The 16,945-nt window shown below is 46.0% G+C and overlaps 1 long non-coding RNA gene across 1 annotated transcript in view; it reads left to right on the top strand.

The window, feature by feature from the left end:
• Nucleotides 1–1,440: 1,440 nt before the first annotated feature.
• LOC141172313 (uncharacterized) overlaps nucleotides 1,441–16,945 on the top strand; it is a 23,395-nt gene continuing 7,890 nt past the window's right edge. The window contains exons 1-3 of the long non-coding RNA XR_012252453.1: nucleotides 1,441–1,512; nucleotides 5,319–5,612; nucleotides 6,679–6,772. This is a non-coding gene — a long non-coding RNA (uncharacterized lncRNA). The remainder of the gene's footprint in view (nucleotides 1,513–5,318; nucleotides 5,613–6,678; nucleotides 6,773–16,945) is intronic.

Below are 16,945 nucleotides of genomic sequence, written 5' to 3'. Positions count from 1 at the left end.
CAAGCTCCAGAGAGGACAAAGTACTGATCCTGCTAAACTTCACAAGTAGAAATGAATATAACCGTTGACTCCCTCTCAGATACACTAGGTATATATACACCCAGGCCAGAGAGCTAATTAGCAAGAGAGAGGTAGCTGCTCGGTCTTAAAGACAGCCTCTTATCTAAGAAGCTGTCTGCTATGCCAAACATAGAGATCTCCTGCAACCCACTGCAGGGCGACTGTCTGTCACCTCTGACACACCCGTGACATAGGCCAAGTGTTTCTATTTTAAACCTATGATTAAATGTCTTAGGGCTCGGAACGCATAGGCCAAGTGTTTCTATTTTAAACCCCCTTTTTTATTTTAAGAGAAAGTCAATAAATTAAGTTTTAATTGTGTTTGCTGGAAGCTATTGTTCTATACATTTCTGCTCTCACCTGGGAGCCGACCCATGGTTTCTGTCCATTCACCGCGCCCCGCAAGATCACCCAATTACTTGGATTTCGAAGAACTGATGTAAATTTAGTTTTGTTCATGGTCCGGCGGTACTATGACCAGTCTCAGTAACAAGTGAGTCCATGATGCCTCTCTGACAAGTCTTCCTATAATGTTCACCGTTCTTTCCCAGTACAGTGATAAACTTTGGTAAAGATATCTTCTAAGTCATGCACACAGTGACATATTGTGGTGTTAAAGTGATAATGGACACTAATATCACAATACAGGTATATTGCAGCCAATAAAACTTTAGATCCTGGCTCATGTTAAACAGTCCATCTGGCTCGATCACACAGAACTTCTGTAGCACAAATTGTTGTGTAGCACCCATGCTGACCAATGTCTTTTTCGAGCACTTACAAAGGACAGGAAAATGGAGCAATGGAAGAAGGTGGTCTTGTTTAATAAATAACACTTCCTTTTTGTATCATGTGGCCACTCGGATGTTTGTGTGTCTTTCGTTTGGAAACTGATGGCACCAGGATGGTCTATGGAAGAAGACAGCCGGGAGGAAGCGGTTAGATACTTGAGTTTCACAGATGGTGGAAATTGTTTTCTCGGCACAATTTCAGACAATCATGGCAAAAAAAACAAAGTGTGAAATTGGACATTTCCATTAGATAGACTCTTTGTGGAGAGTGACATGCCTAGCCTGGCATGTCAGAGTAAGGAGACTTTTATAAGTCATGCATGCTCCTCTGGGAATATAAATATGCAAATTGCCACTTGAGAGAGGAAGAGGACTAGAAGTCTAGATGTGCTAGAGTTCTAGTCCTCTTTAATGAGACCATTTGCATGTTTTTTGTATAAATGACTAAAAGTTTATATCAGTTTTGTAAAGAATCAGGACTTGGATGACTACATAACAAAATGTATACTGTCCTCATATGACCTGCTAATATGGCAGTGTAAATGCGTCTTTCTTTATGTAAGGGTGTTGACCTGAAAAGTTCCTCCACACCCCCTCACAAAAAGATGCATCACTGAACTGTATTGTTGTATTGAACCAGGGAAGTTACTGGCTCACTGAGGTATGTTCTGACTTGTTACATAAAGTTCTATGTTTCCTAGTGTTTTGCAAATTAATCTAGGCACTACTTCTTTATGATAATGGAATTTATGATTGAATGTGCTGCAGGCTTTGTGCTTTGATGTACAACATAAGTGGTGGCGTCAAGAGCTTGCCTGGTAAGGAGGATTTTCTAAGCCACAGATCAAGGTGAGCAGCACAGTGATGGAGCAGAAAAAGAGAGAATGTGGATCAGCAAGCACTGGGCCAGCCGATGGGCAAGTGAAGCTGGAAACCGTCCATGCTGCTGGAGGATAGTCGCATAGGAGCTGTTGGAGGATAGTTACAACTAAGACGTATATGCAGTTCAGAACTTGCAGCATGGATATAGTTAATAGCAGAGAGATTCATATTCAATCAGGAACTTGCAGCAAGGATATGGTTAATAGCAGCAGAGCCATATTTTATTAGTTACCTAGATCAGGGTTCCCCAACTCCAGTCCTCAAGGCCCACCAACAGGTCACGTTTTCAGGAAATCTCAGTCCAGTGAGAGCTGGGCGAAACTGCCGTGAAAATGCCAAAAGTCGCAAAATTTAGGGGCAACTCCAAGTTAAATGCTTTGAAAAGTCACAAAATTTACACCACAATTCTGGCGTGAAAGCTTTGATGAATCAGGCCTTTGGAGGCTTTCGACCATAAACCGTGACAAAGGGAGATTTTCCAGAAAACTCAAAGTTGTTATGGGTAAATTCGGCTTAGGGAAGCAAATCTGGCCAATTAACTTCATGGGAAACAAGAGATAAGGTAGCTATTGCTCCATAGACTGATTCTTTCAGTTTGTCATACAATCCTAGAATGTTAGAGTTGGAAGGGACCTCCAGGGTCATCATGTCCAATCCTCTGCTCAATGAAGATTCACTAAACCATCTCAGACATGTCTGCCTTTACTTTGGGGATGAAAGGCAAGGAAAAGACTTAATTTTTTAGATTCTTGTAGAGTTCCCATGTAAACAAATTGCACACCAGAACTGGACAATTTATTTGAGCATAATTGGGTCAGCTGTGGAGCTGATGGAAGTCCAGGAAATGGAACAAAACAGGACTTTTTGGAAGATCTAGAACTAAGTCCATAGAAGGTTCAGCCCAAGCTTTGTTGTCAAATGGGAAGAGCTGAAGGGGGACTGGAAAATTTGGAGATTGAGTGCTGGACAAGAGTACTGTTTTTTCACATGTGCCCCAGATTAAGACTTCTGGCAAAGTGCTTTTGATACGGGAGAACATCCTTTAGGTGGAGAATTAGAAGAAAGGATATGTCCCTCTTCAATTACATATAAGGGTGCGCCTTCAGAGGCATTAATTAGATCAAAGGATCTGGAAAGAGCATCTGTTTTATTTCTGACTGAAAGGTAGGTAAGATGAAATCAAACTGCGAAAAGAAGAATGACCATTGAGCTGCCTGAAGATAGTCCAGATTTTGATGGTCTTTTAGATGTTCACAAGAAACTTAACTCCTTCAAGGAGATTTTGCCAAAGCTCGATAGCCCAATCCATAGTCTTCTTTACAAAGAAAAAAACTGCATCGGATAGAGATATAGACTTCCGAGTTCTCTCCCCTTCCAGATTATCTTTTATTTACGCAGACATCACTTCCATGTCAGGAAGAGAAAGAGGATAAATTCTCCATGTGTGTGGTTCACTACTTGGTAGAAGAGGTATGGCACAGTCAAACGGCCGATGAGGAGGTAGCATCTTTATCTACTACTTAAAGGAAACCTCTACAAATGGTCTGACCTTTATGGCTATGTACATGTGTTGTTTCCTGAAACAAGAAGTTACAAACTAAAAAAAAAAAACCTAATGGGCACTGTGAAAATTACAAGATTTCTAATTTCATTTTCAATACAAATTGCTACATGAACAATAAAAAAAATTACCAAAATAAATACATTAAAACCTGATTTTAAAGAATTCTGATGCATTCCCTTTTTATACTTCAGACCTCTAATAGATCTTCTATTTATCGGGCCGATGGAAGGTTTCCAGATGGGAATAATAGACAAGTAGCTCAGAAAGTAGAGTGCCAGTGACCACACAACCCATCTCCATGCAAGTAGCATCTAAACAAATTACAATGAAAAGCAGAGACTGTGAGGTGCTAGATCTATGGAAGAAAGATGGTCCCTAAGGGACTTAAAATACCAACTGTACCTGCCATGAGAGAAAAGCCCCCCCCCCCCCATAAATGATATTGCTGTGTTCAGTTGACAATCTAATGTGTATACGGGGGCACCAGACAGATGGTGTTGAGGGGGATAAGGATCCAGAGTCTCAGATTTAGGACTGCCAATACTTTTTCTTTTCCCGGAAGGAAGCCCCTGCCAAGAGTCTAGCGGTGGCTCTTTCATACAGAACTTTCGTTCTTGTATATAGGAGAGAGAGCTTCTGGCCAAACAATTGGCTGGCACATATTTAAGATGTATGGTGGGCGTTGGATCCCCCACACTGTTACTTAAATTCTCAAATCAGAAATTAACTCCTCAGACTGTGATACAACAATGGTGAGGAAAAGACCCCACAAGTGGTGAGCCAGACGTAGAAGTAAGGAGATATAATAACATTACTAAATACTAATTACCCCCAAACTGTGACTTTTTATTGCTTACCCAACATCGATGACTGTTGAATAATCATAAAGGGTCACCCCACTGTTTTTTGCATAGGGATTAGTACTTTGGTGCTGTTTTGTGCTATCTTTCCTCTTATGTCAGGGATGTTCTAGGACATATTGAAGACTATAGAGATCTATGCCTTATGAAAAGGGACTGTGTATTCTCTTGGTATGAGAGTCAGGTACCTCAAGAAACATTTTGCATTGGTCCAATTCCTTCTTAAATTTTATTCCTCAATGGTAACGTCTTCCTATTTAATGGAAGGTTCTTCTATGAGCTAAAGGACATTCTGATGGGGAGAATGTGTGCCCTGCTGTATGTAGAAATCTACTCTGGGGTTGGTGAGAGGGGTTTGTGCTCTTTACTGAGGCATTGGATTGTCTATGTGCTTACGGCCCAGGTACATAGATGATGTCCTGATCCTTTGGACTACTACAATTAAGTTATTGAATGACTTTTTGGAACAGTTGAATGTGAATGAAATGGTTCCCAAATTCACTTCAGAGATAATTGAGAAATCTGTCACGATTCCGCCTATCTGTGTCTGGACGCGGTGAGTGACAGTTCAGCCATCCAATTATCTAGGACAGGGGCGTGCTGAGCTGTCAGTATTGTGACTGGCAGTTCAGCCGTCCAATCTGAGGCTCGGTCATACTGAACTGTCGGTATGGTGGAAAATTCAGCCATCCAGTCAGGGCTGTGACGTGCTGGAGCTCCCTCCATGTGTCTGCTATTCGAGTGATTAGCTGGCTCTCTGCCTCTAATTAGTGCCAGTTGTAGCTTTGCTCCAATGGTGTGCACTTGCTCTGTTCTCTGTGTTCCTGTATTTGATATTTGTTGCCAAGTTTGGACCTTGCCTTTAACTATCCGTTTGCCTTGCCCTTTTGTTGTGATCGGCTACCTTCCCGGAATACTGACCTTGGACTATGACCTGACTACGCCTTCGCCTTACCCCTTTTGTTTATGACGAGCCCTCTTGGTATCAAACCCAGGACCTCTTGACTACCCAGCCTCACTTGTCCGTGAGTAGGGACTAGTGTCGCATAATTGGTGTTTTTTTTTTTTTATATTCCCCCCCCCACCCCCCTTCTTCGATTGGTTAATCGCTGTTAGGTTATTTGACAACAACAGTTTTTTTTTTTTATTTTTATTTTTTAGGAAGCCCCTAGATGCCAATAGCCAGGGCCGAACTGGCCATCTGGCAGTTCAGGTAAATGCCTGTGCTCTGTTGGCGTCCTATCAGGATACTATTATCAACCATTGTGACTGAGCACAGAGCTGCAGGCTCTGTCACTTACTCAGACAGGCCACCGGCATCCCTTCTGGCAAAAGCCTTTGCACGCTGGTGACGTCTGCGGTGCAATGACATCACTGCATCGCACAGTCAGTGTCCACTGAGAGACGGCACAGAACAGTAGACGGTCGCTGCAGAGGACGAGGAGCAAAGATTAGGTAAGTTAGAAGTATTTTTGGGAGCTGGGGGGGGGGGGCCATCATACTATAAGGGAATGTTTGGTGGGACCATTACACTATGTAGGTGCTGTTGGGGGGGGGGGGGGGCATTGTATTGTGTAGGGGCCTGTTTGAGGGAACACAATACATATATGTTCCTTTTTGGGGGACTATCATAGTTGGGGTTGTGGGGTGGACCACCATACTATATAGGGTGCTGTTTGTGGGGCCATCATACTATATGGGGGTTGTTGGAGGATCATCATCCTATATAGGGATCTGTGGGAGATCTTCATAGTGTGTAGGGGCTGTGCTGGACATTATATGGCGTGGAGGTAATATGGGGTACATTATACAGTACTATGTGATGGGCTGTGGTGACCTTCATACTGTATGGGGTGGTTACTGGGGACATACTTTATATAGGGGTCTGTGGTGCACCTCACACCATATATTGGGGGTGGAGTGTGGCGACCATCTTAATATGTAGGGCATAATAATCTACGGGGGGTCATGAGAGATATATTAGTGGGTGAGATTACTTAGAGGCTTTAGTAGAGGGAAAATAAATGTAAGTGCTGCAATACATGTCCTGCTCGGTTTCTTAGAAAGTTGGGAGATATGCTCTTCTTTGACTCTGACGTGATAGAAATAACAGGTCCCATAGAAAAAGTCCTATGTACGCTCCTGCTCAGGAGCATTATTACAATAAAGAGGCACTGAGGGTCATTATTATAGGGAGGCACAATGGGGGGTCGTTATCATTATGGGGAAGCAAGGAGGCATTATTATTAATAATAATAATAAATAATATTATTATAATTATTATTATAATAAAGCACAGGGGGTGTTTGTATTATTACAAGGAGGTGCAGTGTCCTTTTTATAAGGAGGCTCAGGGGAATTATTAGGAGGTAGCACAAAGTGACATTATTACTGTATAGCTGTAAAGAGACACGGGAATGATTATAAGGCAGCACAAGTTGTGGTTTTTGTAGAGGTTGTAGAATGTGAGGAGGGTTTTGGAAAAGTAGTAAAGTAAAGATGTCTCTGTTATATTTTACAGGGACAAATTATGGACGGAAGAAGAAGTCATGACGGCCTGGGCCAAATGCAAAGGAAAAAAGAAAATAAATGACAACAGTCAGCAAGAGTGACTGGTGAGAACCTGCACAGTGCACACACATATGGACTACACAGCGCTGGTGTAAACCTGATATTACCATTATACGGTCACTGTGTGGCAGTGATCAGTCCTAATGCAGTGGTTTTAGTTAAAGGGTTTGTCCAGGTTTGATTAAGTCTGCAGTGACTCTGTATGACTGCAGACTTCTGCATCCTCAGTGTGTGCATCAACCGCTGTCAGGATTCTTTCAGTGTCGTGAGCAGGCGATCATGTGACCACAAGTATGCAATCTGCATGCATACGGTCACTTGCGGAGTAGACGTGCACTGCCCCACTCAATACAAGTGAATATAGCAAAGCAGAGTAAGTTTAGTCTGAATGTGGCCGGAGGTGTGGACAACACATACTTGTGGTTACATGACGTCCGCTCCCAACACTGAAAGCCATCATCCCCTCCCTCTAAATTGAAGATTTGCCAAGGGCCAGTTGCTCAGATTACGGAGGAACTGTCCCTCAACTGTTGAGTTCAATGCTCGACGATAAATTTAGGAGTAACATATATCCTAGGCATGTGCTATCAACACCTGATGTCAATCCAGTTGGGCTACAATGGGTTGGGATAATGTGGGGGAAACCATGAGTCTATTCGGGAAGATTTTTGTCCATATAGCTAACATCATGAGAAGAGATGATGCTTCATTGGCAAAACACCAGTGGGTATGTCACAAGTGACCCCAAAAGTCATATATTTCAGGGGATTGATAGGGCACGGACATCACCAAGAGGAGGAAATTTGGACATAAAAACCAATAAAACCACTTAGTCAATGACTATTTATTTTGTGCCATTCATTTAGGGTTCAATTGGATTGATATTTATTATCATTGGTGTGGTCCATAAAATCTTGGATAATTCCCTGTCTAGGCTGCTATGTATTCTAGAAAAGGGAAAACATACGCAGTGACCTATATCAGACCAGACCGTGCTTTGGAAATTTTGGGATAGTATTGGAGTGTTAAGGAAGAGTCTATATATAACTAGATACGGAAGAAAAAATTGCCGTGAAGTATTACTGAAGGAATTAGGGCTTGTGCACACATTGTTTATTTTCCCATGGAAAAAAATGCAGCATTTTAAAGTACCAGCAAAGTGAATGAGGTTTCTGAAATCTGCACACGCTGCTTATTTTTTTCCTGGCAGATTTAAACCTTCAAAGCATTTTTTTTTTTTTTTTTTTTTAGAAATCTTCAATGTGTCAATTCTTTCAGTGTTTTTGCAGCATTTATTACCCATTCAAATAAATGGTGGAAAAAGTGCATGCGAAAACTAAGCGTGTTTTTTCCTAGTAGAAAAACCTGCTTCAAATGCTAAACGTGTACATACCCAGCAGTATCAATAGGGAATATTATTTTTTTGCAGCAGCACACAGTATAAGGCAATGATCCCTGGCTGTATCCGTGTAATACGCTATCCATAGTGCGATGGCTCACCCATACACGTTTTTCAGATAAAACAGGTAATATTCTGGAATATACTTTTTGGTACTCACCATAAAATCTGTTTCTCTGAGCCTTCATTGGGGGACACAGGTAACCATGAGTGTATGCTGCTGACACTATGCACAAAAGAATTGGCTCCTCTCCAGCAGTGTACACCCACCGACTGGCATTAAGTTAATCAGTTAGTGAGAAAGCAGTAGGAGAACCACCGTGTAAAGAAGAACATAGAAGGAAATCTAGAAAACCCAACCCTAACAATAGAAAAAAACGTTAATAGTGCTGTCAAGCTTGGGTGGTTGCTGTGTCCCCCCCCAATGAAGACTTTGAGAAACAGATTTTGCGGTGAGTACCAAAAATCCATTTTTTTTTTCTATCGCTTCATTGGGAGACATCGGAAACCATGGGACGTCCTAAAGCGGTCCCTAAGGAGGAAAACAACCCAAACTCCATTCAGGTTAGAAAAACTAGCCACTGCCACATGTAAGATTCTTCTACCTAGGCTGGCATCTGCCTAAGTGTAAGTCCGGACCCTGTAGATCTTGGCGACCGTGTGAATAGAAGACCATGTCGCCGCTTTGCAAAGCTGTAAGGCGGATGCCCGATGGCGAATGGCCCAGGAGGCCCCCACCGCATCAGGTAGAAAGGGCCTTAATCTCAGGGGGAGGTGCTCTGTTCTTAACCCGGTATGCCTCCAAGATGGTCGCCCCGGTTCCAGCGAGCAATTTTAGCCTTGGACGCTGGAATTTCTCTTCGAGAACCCCCAGGAGATGAACTGCAGGACCTTTCTGTTCATCCTGAAGGCCATGAGATCCACATCCGGAGTGCCCCACTGTTAGAGAAATATTGAAAATATTCTTTGTTTCTTCCCCTGAAGCCCCTCTCACCCCTCCCCTATAGTAATTGTCCAGAGATGACAATCTAAAGTGTCTCCTATGCAAATTAACACTTCACACAGCTGCCTGTATGCAAGTCTCAGCACACAGGAAAAGTGTCTAGGTAGACAAATGCTGGCACAAGAGAGGTGCTGCAGAACCCATTTAGCATGCGATTGTGTTTTCTTCTGATACAGAGAGGAGGACGTAGCTCGTTAAGTTCAAAGGCACTCACAAATAATTAAGACAATTCCCCAGCTGCCGACTCCAGGCCCTTCGGAGCCGAAACGAAATATGGAATAACTAAAATTCCATACATCCGATAATGATGGGATCCATATTTTTAGTGACAGGGTCAACTAGGGAACGATAGGGATATTTTTCTGTTGCTGTAAACCCCCCCCCTTCCCGTGGAGCTGTAGCGCAAAAGCACCAGAATAACTGATCACAGGTATGCCATGCGGGGTCTCTAAGTGAAGGTAAAATCATAACGGAAAATATGGTATTACTTTTGGGCTTTTGCGCGCAACCAGGGATAAGTTATCGCTGAAGTTAGTTATTTTAATAAAAACTTGAAGGGTGGAGCCCGAGCCCACATGATGTCACCACAGGGGTGTGTGGGCAGATCTCTCCTTAGGCATAAAAGAGCCAACTGAAGATTGATCCATACTCACTGCCTGGGGGGTATTGATACTATAAGCAACTGGTCACGTTCGATAACGTTCAAATCAAATCAGGGAGCCCCTCCTCCACCTATTTTGAATCATCTCAGCGATTTTATAGTAAGTCTCTTCTTTCATCCTTATTATTTTGTGCAACTACTTATGTATTGTAATGTCTCCTTTGTAAAATCTTGTATATTTTTCCTAAACACTGCCTCCCTTTTGGATTAAATATAAAATTTAATAGTTCTGTTTCTTTTGTCCTGTAATCGTTTCCTCCCCCGAAGCCATATGCTACCAGAACGCAGGCGTCTGGCCAGGCCTGTATTATATTTCAAACTCGGCCGGTGGTGGCAGCGAATGATATTAATAATCAGGCTATGGGGAAGTTTACAGTGACCGTACGGAGGGCGTAAACACATATTCCATGAGTTGGAATCCAGAGGTGTGACGCCATATCCTCACTGGTCGCTTGCCGATACCTCCGTAGAGAGTAGTGGGGACCGTGTGCTCGCGGATCCCTGACGAAATCTTGACAGCGTGATGGCAACGGTGAGATATTGTGTGGTCTCCCCAGTGTCGTCTCTGTGGAATACCTGACAAATTGGTGGCAGCGGTGGGATATTACAGAACATCAGTGGCTGGATTGAGCAATCATTCCTGTCACTGAAAACTTGCACGGTTCTTGTGAGCATTCTGTGCAGAATTTTAAGAAATCAGACTGTGTTTTAATATTTTTTATCTGGGACATTATTATATGTGTAGCAGTTGCGTCCCCTTCCCTTCTCTTGTTTTTCTGTCCTATATTTTATTTGGCAATAATGGCTACATGTGGAGACCTCTGGTATCACCAGCAGTCAAAGGACACTATCACTGCTCTCTCTGAGCTGAGGCAGATTGACCCCATGGGCAAAAACAAGGCCCAAATGACTGCTGAACTATTGCAAGGTGCTGAAGAGCCCATCCGACAGCAGAACCCTGATGATGAAGAGGCGGCCAGCCAAGGCCTGGATGGCGCTGCTGCAGGGGTCCCACCTGTGGCTGCCAGCCATACTTGCAAAAAGTGTAGTGTGGACCCCCACCTGCAGATGGCCTTTTAGCAGCTCGACGCAAACGATCGTGACGGACGACTGCAGCTGATCATGAAATTCCAGGGCCGAGCAGAGCAACGGGCCCAAGCTGACCGAGAGGCTGTTGAGCGACAGGCCCAGGCTGAGAGAGCAGAGCAATGGGCCAAAGCTGATCGAGAGGCTGCTGAGCGACAGGCCCAAGCGGACCTGGCTGAGCCAGAGGCCTAGGCTGAGAGAGCTGAGCGAGAGGCCCAAGCTGACAGAGAGGCTGCTGAGCGAAAGTGGCAAGATGAGCAGCGGCACCAGCTGGAGCTAGCCCGGATTCAGAAGGAGCCATCCCTCTGCAGATCCGTGAGTCCAACAGCTTTAAACCCTGTCCTGAGCATTTCCCTGTAATGGAAAAGGACAGAGACTTGGACATACTGTCTGCATGCTTTTTCAAATCCCTGCAAAAATATCAGCTGCCCGCGGACCAGTGGGCCAGATATTTAACCCCAGGGCTCAGAGGAAAAGCTCTGGAGGTGTTTGCTTCTCTCCCTCGAGAACAAGATGGAGACTATGAGGCCTTCATGCAGGCCCTGATAAAAAAAAGTACCAGCTGACTCCGGAGGTTTACTGGAAAAAGTTCAGAGCCCTCCATCGTGGACCACATGATAGCTACAGTGATGTGGTGGATGGGCTCAGAACCAACTTTGAGCAGTGGATCCGAGGACTGTCGGTCACCACTTTCGAGGACCTGAAGGATCTGATGGTGAAGGACCAATTCCTTCATCTTTGCCCAGTCGAAGTGCGACAGTTTGTGGTTGACCGGGAGCCATAGGAAGCCGCCAAAGCAGCCCAGATTGCAGATGCCTATGAAGCCAACTGCACACCAGAGGTGCGGAAGTCAACTGCAGCCAGCTGGAAAGGGGGTAAGCCTACCACCACCCCCAGTGTTCCAGTCAGCCGGCCCTCAGCGGGTTCTGCCCCATCTGCCAGCACCTGGCCTACATTTGATTCCCGTAAGTATTATACTTGTGACCCATTTGGTCATAAGTATATCAGCCTTGCGAACACCACACCTGAGGCCCCAGGGCCTACTGCAGACATTTTTTTTTGTGGGTGGGGCGGTTGGCTGGGCCCGTGAGAACTTACAACCGGTTACTGTGGGCCTTAAGGACACTGGCGCAGAACGTACCCTCATCCGCCCCCAGTTTGTGTTACCACAGGAACTCATTCCTGGGAAGACCCTGACTGTCACCGGGTTTGGGGGTGTTCACCGTCCCATACCGATGACCTGAGTTTTCCTGGACTGTGGTGCGGGGAGGGGGTTAAGGGAAGTGGGGGTGTCGGAGAATCTCCCAACAAATGTGCTATTGGGAACTGATCTGGGACGGTTGGTTGCCCGATACCTCCCAGGTCTGATATGTTATATGATGCCACTGTCAATGATGTCAATGTGATGCATAATAAAAATGTGTGTTGTGGTAAAGGGGGACTCAGCCACCTCACCCTGCAGGGTGATGCTGCTGAGGATCCCCTAAAGCGAGCCAGCATAAGTGCTATGGGCAAGGTGAGCAGGCATGGACACCAGGAAGCAGGTCGTCCCGTGCAGGTGACCAGTATCACGCCAGATAGTGGCACGGTCAATGGGAGCTGCCCCAGGACTAGCACGGCTCCAGAGGTGATGAGCAAGGATGGGGAGAAACACGGGGATCATAGGTCTGCCGACCGATGTCACGACGGACTGTGATATGGCCGGTCGTAGCTCCCTTATATTGAGTACAGCTCCCAAGGTAACAATGACAGTTGGAAAGGGGTGCCCCACCACCGGGCAAGGTAAAGGAAATATGGGTCCCCCTGTCTGTCAGGAGTATGGGAGGAAGGTACCCCTAGCCTGTCAGAGGTGTGGGGGAATATGTATCCCGAACCGGTCAGGGTGATCGGAAAGCTGGATCCCCAGTCGGTCAGGGTGGTGGGCAAGTTGGGTCCACGGCTTGTCAGATCAGCAGAAAAGGTGGGCCAGGAGGTGGGCTTAAAGGGGAGATCTGTAAATCAGCCCTCTACTCCACCTCAAAGAGTGGGGGATGTCAGAGAAATATTGTGTCAGAGAAATATTGAAAATATTCTGTTTCTTCCCCTGAAGTCCCTCTCACCCCTCCCCTATAGTAATTGTCCAGAGATGACAATCTAAAGTGTCTCCTATGCAAATTAACACTTCACACAGCTGCCTGTATGCAAGTCTCAGTACACAGGAAAAGTGTCTAGGTAGACAAATGCTGGCACAAGAGAGGTGCTACAGAACCCGTTTAGCATGCGATTGTGTTTTCCTCTGATACAGAGAGGAGAACATAGCTCATTAAATTGAAAGGCACTCACTAATAATTAAGACAATTCCCCAGCAGCAGACTCCAGGCCCTTCGGAGCCGAAACAAAATATGGAATAACTAAAATTCCATACATCCGATAATGATGGGATCCATATTTTTAGTGACAGGATCAACTAGGGAACAATAGGGATATTTTCCTGTCGCTGTAAACCCCCCCACCCCTTGGAGCTGTAGCGCAAAAGCACCAGAATAACTGATCGCAGGTATGCCATGCGGGGTCTCCAAGTGAAGGTAAAATCATAACGGAAAATATGGTATCACTTTTGGGCTTCTGCGAGCAACCAGGGATAAGTTATCGGGGAAGTTAGTTATTTTAATAAAAACATGAAGGGTGGAACCCAAGCCCACATGATGTCACCACAGGGGTGTGTGGGCAGATCTCCCCTTAGGCATAAAAGAGCCAACTGAAGATTGATCTATACTCATTGCCAGGGGTTATAGATAACGTTCAAATCAAATCGGGGAGCCCCTCCTCCACCTCGTCTCAGTGATCTTATAGTAAGTCTCTTCTTTAATCCTTATTATTTTGTGTAACTACTTATGTATTGTAATGTCTCCTTTGTAAAATCTTGTATATTTTTCTTAAACATTGCCTCCCTTTTGGATTAAATATAACATTTAATAGTTCTGTTTCTTTTGTCCGGTAATCATTTCCTCCCCCGAAGCCATACGCTATCAGAATGCAGGCGTCCGGCCAGACCTGTATTATATTTAAAACTCGGCCGGTGGTGGCAGCGAATAATATTAATAATCAGGCTATCGGGAAGCTGACAGTGACCGTACGGAAGGGCGTAAACACCTATTCCATGCGTTGGAATCCAGAAGTGTGACGCCATACACTCACTGGTTGCTTGCCGATACCTCCGTAGAGAGAGAAGTGGGGACCGTGTGCTCGCAGATCCCTGACAAAATCTTGACAGCGTGACGGCAATGGTGAGATATTGTGTGGTCTCCCTGGTGTTGTCTCTGTGGAATAACTGACACCCACCATGGACAAATCAGATGGAAGACTTTCTGATGATTCCTATCCTCCCGCCGCTAGACCCTAGTGACTGAGAAAGTCACAAGCACAAATGTCTACGCCAGGAATGTGCACTGCCGAAAACGCCGGGACCATGTTCTCTGGCCAGAGAAGGATTTTGGAGACTTCGGTCATGGCCAAAGGTCTCAGAGTTCCCTCCTGGTGGTTGAGATATGCGACCGCCATGGCGTTGTCTGGCTGGAGTCAAACTGGTTGGCCCAAGAAGATCCTGCCAGTGGAGAAGTAATAGAAGAATGGCTCTGATCTCATGAATGTTGATTGGCAGCGATGTCTCTTCCGGCGCCCAACAGCCCTGGACCTTAACGTTGTGGAAGACAGCTCCCCAGCTGAGGAGATTGGCATCTGTTGTAACCACTTGCTAGTGGATAGGGGGGGGGGAGACGAATGAGGGGGGGGGGCAGCCACCAGTTTAGTGATGCCCTGACTCAAGATGAGATGCGGACCGGACGATCCAGCCAGAGAAAAGACCTGTTCCACTGGGACAGGATGGTCCACTGACGTGGCCTGGTGCGAAGCTGGGTGAAGGGGATCCCCTTTGCAGATCCTACCATCCTGCCCAGAACCGCCCAGCAGAGGGATGGAGATCACAGGGCCTGAAGAGAGCAACCCCCCCCCCCCTGTTGGAGAGGTGCTCTCTTCTCTTTGGGGAGCAAGACCCTTGCCTGAATGGTGTGGAAAATCAGACGATGGGACGGAACTAGACAAGATTTTGAATTTTTGACAATCCAACCAAGCTGAGACAGAGTGTGGAGAGTGATGAACAGGCTTTCCTGGGCTAGAGAGGAGGATGGAGCTTTTACATGGATGTCATCGAGGTAAGGTATGACCACTAGACCCCTGGTCCGTAAGATGGCCATCACCGCCATTTTTGTAAAGACCCTGGGTGCGGTTGCCAGATCGAATGGAAGAGCGACGGATTTAAAGTAGTCCTGCCGTACCATGACCGAAGGAATCTCTGATGACCCGGAAAAATTGGGACATGGAGATGGGCAACTCGGATATCCACAGAACACAGGAACTCTTGTGATTCCATGGAAGCTATTACTGAACAAAGGGATTCCATCCTGAAATTACGTAGATGGACTCTCTTGTTCAGCAACTTTAGATCCAGAATGGGTTGAACGTCCTTCGAAGCGTCCTTCTTTGGAAATGGCTGCAAAAAAAAAAACGGAACCAGGGAGTGGTCTCTTGAAGGGCAGGATTCAAAAAAACGATCTCGGGGTCGCAAAATGAATTCTATTTTGTATCCTGAAGATACCACCTCTCTGACCCAGGTGTCCTCAACAGAGGCGAGCCAAGCATCCCTGAACAACAGGAGACGGCCACCCACCCCGGGAAACTCCCTGGGCGGCAGCGGAGAGTCATGCAGAGGAGAATCTTCTAGGCCTTCTCCTGGAGGATCTGCTTTGCACATTGCAAGGATGCCAGGAGGGTGTCAGTTAGAAAGAGGGCTTTCTCTTTTCCTGTCTTGCCTATGGCCTCTCCTAGCAGGACGAGTCTTCCCCAGACAAGAAGTGGCGAAAAGGATGAAAGGGACGAACTTTTCACTTAGAAGGAGGATGCCAAGGTTTGGCCTGATGAAGAAGAGAGCTTTTCCCCCCAGTGGCCTCCATTATAATCTGTTTCCAAACAGTTGTGATCCCTGGAATGGCAGACTGGTCAGAGACTTCTTGGAAGGCAAGTCTGCTTGCCACGCCTTTAGCCAGATGGTTCTGCAGATGGCCACTATATTACTGGACGCTTGAACTGCACAGGAGGCGGCATCCAAGGAGGTGACCACTAAATATTTTCCTGCTTGTGAGATCTGGTCAGCTAACTCATCAGGCGCGGCTCTCGCAAGGATGCCCTGACGGAGTTGCTTATCCCATGCAGATATCGACTTTGACACCCATGTGGTGGCAAACGCAGGGCATGGGGTAGAACCTGATGCTTCAAAGGCTGACTTGACAAAGGACTCCATGAGTCTGTCATTGGAGTCCCTGAGTGAAGACCCGTCCGTAACGGGAAGGACCATGTTGGTGGATAGTCTGGAGACTGGGGAGTCCACAGCTGGAGGAACAGTCCAATTTTCAGTGAGATCTGAGGCAAAGGGATACAGGATGCCAAGACTCTTCCTTCTCTTGAAGCGTCTGGTAGGGTTTTCCCACTCTCTGCTAAGGCCCCCTACAAATTCTGTAGGGGGAGCGAAAACTCAAGGAGCTTGTCTTGTCCATCTGAAGGACAACACCTGTTTTGCAGGCTTCGTAGGGTATCCTTGATATTAAGGGTCTGATTGATCGCTACAATAAGACTCTCAACCATGTCTCTCATGTTAGAAGTCTGGTCAGAGTCCAGGTCCGAATTAGCTTCGGAACCCAGATCCGCTGACGTGTCTACGTAGGATGAATCGAGAAGAAACCAGCCGCCGAGATGGGGCCATGGGAGTACAAGGAGTGACAGGAAGATCTGGAGCAATTCTCCCTCCTAGCCCTCTTACAGCCATTGGTGGTAACTGTGGAAGGAGGTAAGGGTGGGTCCTGGGATCCACCACCAGCAGTGTGATGGGGGATAGGCAATCCATCCAGCACGGATACCAGGGTCTGAGACACCTTGGTAAAATCTGCAACGGCTTGAGACCGAGAAGTAGCCCACGGTGGGATACGGGGGCCACTCTCTTCGGAACCGGCAGAGGACTCCTGGGTAGTGAGGATGGA

The sequence above is a fragment of the Phyllobates terribilis genome, unplaced genomic scaffold, assembly GCF_046119375.1.
Source record: "Phyllobates terribilis strain yellow unplaced genomic scaffold, ASM4611937v1 Scaffold_12__6_contigs__length_324123572, whole genome shotgun sequence".
In the NCBI taxonomy this organism is placed as follows: Eukaryota; Metazoa; Chordata; class Amphibia; order Anura; family Dendrobatidae; genus Phyllobates; species Phyllobates terribilis.
This window is presented reverse-complemented; position numbering and strand designations above follow the sequence as displayed.